The sequence below is a fragment of the Chrysochloris asiatica genome, unplaced genomic scaffold (assembly GCF_000296735.1).
Source record: "Chrysochloris asiatica unplaced genomic scaffold, ChrAsi1.0 scaffold00111, whole genome shotgun sequence".
Taxonomy (NCBI): domain Eukaryota; kingdom Metazoa; phylum Chordata; class Mammalia; order Afrosoricida; family Chrysochloridae; genus Chrysochloris; species Chrysochloris asiatica.
Genome location: NW_006408629.1, coordinates 10,156,619 through 10,162,618, shown reverse-complemented (window position 1 = coordinate 10,162,618; position 6,000 = coordinate 10,156,619). Strand labels below are relative to the sequence as shown.

The 6,000-nt window shown below is 41.3% G+C and overlaps 1 protein-coding gene across 1 annotated transcript in view; it reads left to right on the top strand.

Annotated features, from left to right (window-relative positions):
• The window catches only part of LIX1 (Lix1 homolog (chicken)), a 66,673-nt gene that overhangs the window by 41,407 nt on the left and 19,266 nt on the right, over positions 1–6,000 (top strand). The gene's annotated exons all lie outside the window — the stretch shown is intronic.

Below are 6,000 nucleotides of genomic sequence, written 5' to 3'. Positions count from 1 at the left end.
GGGGGGGGGAGGGCCGGAAGTCTTCTGTAGGCTTAATCAGGTTTGAGGCTCAGCACCAATCTCAGACAGCTGTTGCTGGAAGGCTAATGTTCTTTTTCTTGTGGGCGTTTCCAGAGGGCCGCTCACAATTTGGCAGCTGACTCTCCTCACAACAAAGGAATCCACGTAGAAAGTAAGCACCACCAAGAAGAGGCCACAGTGTCTTTCACAAGCTAATATCAGAAGTGACAAACCATCACTTTGACCATGAACTGGTGTGAAAAGGGCTATACAAGGGCGTGAGTGTCAGGAGGCAGGCATCATTGGGGGCCAGGAACAGATTACCTAGAAAGCAAGATGGGTTTCAATGTGGGTCATATTGTTTACTAGAAACCAGTAAGTAAGTGCAAGTAAACTTGTTTGCACATTGCTTACTGGGTACTCCATTCTTGTAAGGAATTGTCAATCTCAAAAGAGACTTTGATTCTGTATAAAGGTGCTGTGAAAGAGAAATAGATTCCATCCATATCTAGAAACAGAATCTTTAATGTGGTGGGGGAAAAAATGTATAATTATTCACTACAGACTCGTAAGTAAGCAAAAGTAGGCCTGTGCTTACCTTATGTATTGGGTAACACAACACTGAGTCCACACACTTTCAATAGGTTTGTTGAGCAACACCACAGACACTATTTTTCCCCCTATAATTTTAAATTAGAGCCAGGAGGCTTGAAAAGATTAGAGTGGTTTATAATCTACCAGCATGAAAGGCATCTAAGCATCAAGATAAATGTCTGAGTGAGGTCTGCTAGCCACTAAGAAAGCATTGTGGCTCCACATGCCTCAGAAATCCACAGCTGACTTCAGTAAAATCTTAACTATTAAATATTCCAGCTCTGCACTTTCACAAAATGCAAAGGACAGAAGTTGTCTCTTTATATTAACAAGTCAGAATGGTTAGCAGATAAGGCATGGTTTACAAATCTGTCTTTACGATTGGGGCCTGGCTAAAAAGCTGCCAGAGTAAACCATCCAACCTGGGAAGTCTAATTCTAGCAGGAAGTTGCTTTGAAATAACATCATACTTCATTCACTCCCCACTGATGTCTTTGACAACTGGTTTGGGCACATCGCTATAATGTCCTGTCACTTGCCATGTTTTATTTTCTTGTTGTAGTTCCCACTGTTTGAAGTTATGTTCCCAGCAAACAATGCCTGTTCTTACAGCAGCATCCACACTCTGATTTCAAGATTCCAAGTAGATTGCTATTCAGCTCAATTTCTTGCCCAAGTGCAGGTTCATATGGTTTTGAGAGGTCCCATGAAAAGATTCCTAAAGAAAAATATGCAGCCCTTGCTGGCTTGGATTTGTACCTCAAGAATTTAGAAGAAAGCGGCTGGTTAACATTATATAGACATTTTGAAGTACTTGTCCTGCAGAAATGCAAAAAACAATAGCAAGAAAAGCCCTTTGATGGTTCAGGATTTATTTTATTTTATGTACTTATTAATTGGTACACTTTCTCCCCCATTTTAGCCAAAAATTCTAGAAATTGAAACAATAAAATAAGTAAAGACATATGTCTGCTTTAAAATCTTGATATTGGTTAAGTCTGTATAGTCCTGTTTAATGCTTTCTGGGTATAAGGCTCTGTCTGTTCCCTCAGCCGGGCAGCACTTTGATCTCCAAAGGAGTGCCATTCCGTTGTAAATGTATGTGGTGCCTTTGATCTAGCACTTAGCTAGTCTTATTTTAAATAGATAGCTTCTTTTATCTAAGTAGTGTTTACTAGGTCTCTCTCTATGAAAGATGGTTTAAACTGCTATTATTTAGATAGAAAGTTATATAAATTTCTTGGAAGTGTCCAGATCTGAATCTAATTCTCTAAATTCTAAAACCCCAAAGGCTCTATTACAGATTTAGTTAAGCCAAACTCCTATTAAAGCATTGCTCCTACAGATGTCAAGCTATACTTGCAAAAACTTTCCTTTCGTTTTAATGGGGGGACTGATTTTCTTAAAGAATAGTATATATATCCTACACTTAGGCAAAAGGGTAATCTAGGAGTATCGGAACTTAATGGCTAGTTGTTGCTACTTGCTGTTGAGTGGGTTCCAACTCATAGTGACCCTGGATAAGGTTTCTGAAAAGGGGCTGGTGAGTTTGAACTGCCAGCCTTGCGGTTCAAACTGACCTTGCAGTCTAGTGCTCATCCTACTGTGCCACGCCAAGACTGCAATTATCCCTCCAAAATTCAGGCCTTTTATATTTTATGTTACTGTTGTTGTTAGGTACCCTGTAGTCAGTACTGTTCTATCCTCACAATGGTTGATACACTGAGCCCATTGCTGCTGCCACTGTGTCAGTCCATCATGTTGGGGATCTTCCTCTTTTTCGCTGACTCTCCACTTTACCAAGCATGATGTCCTTCTCCAGGGACTGGTCCCTCTTAATAACATATCCTCAATTCTAAGGAGCAATCTGTCTACACTTCTTCCAAGACAGATTTTTTTGTTCTTCTGGTAGTTCATAATATTTTGAATATTCTTCTCTAAAACCATAATTTAAATGCATCAATTCTTCTATGATCTTCCTTATTCACTGTCCATGTTTCACATGTATATTGGTGCTGTTGTTGTTAGATATCAAAGAATTGATTCCAACTCAGAGATTCCATGTTACAGAATAGAAGTGCCTCATAGGGTTTCCTAGACTATAAATATTTCCAGGGAACAGATGGACAGATTTTCTTTTCTCCCATGGAGAACCACCCACTTTTTGGTTAGGAGCCAAATGCATAACTATTGTGCCACCAGGGCTACTTTATATATACTATTGTGGCACTGTGAGATAAAGCACTGGACCACAAGGTTGGCAGTTCAAGCTCACCAACCACTCCTAGGAAATCCTACACAGGCTTGCTATGAGTTGGAACAGACTTGACAGCACTTAACAACAACCTACCGGTACATTCTTTTATTTAAGAATAAGAATATCTTTAATTCTGGAGTCATGGTGTGGCGCTGTGGGATAATGCGCTGGACTGCAAGATTGGATTGAACTACAAGGTCGGGTGTTCAAACTCACTAGCCTCTCTTCAAAAACACTATACAGGGTCACTATGAGTTGGACCCGGTTCGACGGTGTTTAACAACAACAATAACCTTTAATTCTCTTGCTTAAGAGAATTTCTGGAGCATTAGGTCAGGTGCTTTCTGTGACTTTGTTTTACGTTTCCTAGGCTGAGTCCTGGTATGGCACTGTGGGTTAATGTGCTGGACTGCAAAGTCAGTTTGAACCGCAAGGTCAGCGCTTCAAGCTCATCAGCCACTTCTCTGAAACCCTATGGGTCAGAACCAACTTGATAGCACTTAACAACAACAGGCTTCATTCATTAATTCAACAAAGTATGTTCCAGGATCAGGGGACACAAAATGACTAAATCATAGATTCGGGCTATAGGGCCCAGTACTAGCAGACAATTACACTAATTTGGTAAGTGCGCCTATGGACAATGGTCCTCTCAGTATGACTTTGGTGGTCAGGGTAAGCTTCCTAGAGAAGGGGCACCTGAGAATAAGTGGAGACCTGCTGACTCAGAACTCCAGCTTCCTTAAATTTCCACCCAAGTCCATAATACAAAACTAGCATAGATGCCTGGACCCCTGGTTTAACACAGTTGGCCTCAACCTTAGAAGAAATCTATACTCTGAATGACTTCTCTACCTGAAGCTATCCCAAAGCCTTCTTGCTTGCCATCCAACATGGAGGGAAAACCCCCAACTATTTTTCATGTACATTTAGAACTTTAGCTCTGTGGTTTGTGTAAAGGAAATCGCTGCTTGTGGTTGTTTGAAGACGTTCCTACTGCTTATAATTGTTCTGCTTTGTCAGGCACCTCACAGATATTCGCCATTCTCTTCTGTGTCATCATCCCGCCCTTTTTGAGAAATCTTGCAATTACTTCATCCAAACACTAAAGGTGTACTCTAGTACCTTTTGGGTCTGACCCTAGGCTAAGACAATTGGTTCTTTGGCAACTAGTCACTGTTCTAGAGGTCTGAGGAGAGAAAACCAAAGGAGGCCTGGAGTTTGACCCCAGGGTATTCAAACAGGGTTTGTGGAGATAGAGAGGAGAGGCAAATCTGTGGAGGATATGGCGGGACACAAGTTAGGACTGCTTCTGAGACAGTGCAGAAAAGACCACGTGGAGCTGATGGAAGGAGCTGGAGGATGTACTGAAAGCAACTAGGAGGGATTGACTTTCCCCCATTGGTGAGTCAGAGCTTTACAAGACTGTGAAACAGACAATGAAACTTGAATTTTGGTACTTTCTTTCTATTATTCTAAATCAGTCACCAAGCTTTACTGATTCTAAGAATCATGCATTTTAGTTAGTGCATATTTTGGCGATGGGAGAATCCGGCCTTTCTGTTTTGTCCAATGAGGAAATAAATTCCCAAAGTTCAGGCATTCCAGTGGCAGAATTAGGAGTGTTTAGTTGCCTGCCCTGTTTACCAGGACCTTGGCCTGGGCTTCTTCACCTGGGACTTGCTTCCCACTAGAATACCTGGAGCAGCCATTGTTATGGTTAGTTGCCATTGAGTTGGTACTAACTCATAGTATCCCCAACCACAGCAGAACAAGATATTGCTTGGGCCTATGCCATCCTCACAATCACTATGTTTGAGCCCTAGAACTTTGGAAAGTTAACTCTGGATTTTCAGGAGCTTGTAGGAGAGAGGCCATGGGTCCTCTCAAAGGGGTGGGCTTCAGAGTCAATGAAGTTCTTATAGGGTTTCTCCCTATATCTAAACACCCAGGGACACGTGTCAAGGCAAAATTTGAAGAGAAAGATTTGTTAGCTTACAAAAAAGAAAAAAGAGAGAGAGAGAGAGAGAGGCAGAAAAGAATCAGGATACATTGAATAGACTCACTCCTGTAAGTCACAGATACGTTGGGTGAGGAGGAAAGAGAGAATGATGCTACATTTAGGAGAACTGAACTTTTAAAAATGAGTTACTAATCATAGGCTGCCTGTTGAGGAGAATCTTGGCCTGAGCTCCTAACTTTAGGGTAGCCAGCTGGTCAGGGAAGAAGAGGTGATGAAAATGCATATGGTTAAGCCATACTGCCCTCAGTCTGAGTAAGGGAAGAGGAAGTTTGACAGGAAAGAATGTTCAGGGCTTCTTGCATTCATAAGGACTGCTATGGGAATTAGTGAAGCTGGGGTAAAAAGGGGGTAAACTGCTGCCTCACATAATGGACAAATCTGGTACTATCTAACTTTGGACTCAACTGGATTCAGGTAACTGGATGGGGTTGCCAGTATCAAGAGACTGTCCATCCTATAGATCAGCTTTCCTCTGAATTGCATCATTTTGAGACCACCTCTTCCCTTGTCATTGCAAGATGGCTTCAGTAGCTTTAGCAACCTAGAAAGGATGTCATTTTTTCAAAATCTCTAGCAAAAATGCCAGGAAAGGCTACATTAGGTAAGATGCTTGCCCTGAACCCATCACTGTAAATGAGGGAATGAGGTGTAAACTGGCCAGACTGTAGACACTGGTCCATCTCAGAGCTGGGCACAGAGTATGACCTACACAAATCACGTGGACTGAGAGCAACATAAAGACGATAATCTTCAAGAAAATCAGGGAATGGTTAAAAGAAAGGTGAGGAAAAAATACTGCAAAAACAAAACCATAGAGATCAACAACATTTGGAAAGTGTCTTCTTTCAGATATTAATGACAGCACCCTTGTACTAATCTGCAGGGGAAAAAATATAAGACTGTGTGATTATAAACTCACAAAGAGTTCTTCCATGGGTCATATTTTCTCAGTGCTTTATACACATATTAACTAATTGATCCTACCCTCAACCCTATGACAAAGTGACTACTATTATTCCCATTTTACATAAGAAGAGGTTAAAGCACAGAGAGATTAACTTGCCAGTCTAACAGGTAGGAAATGCCAAGCATTTTTACTCTGGGATTGCGTTCTTAATTTTTGTAC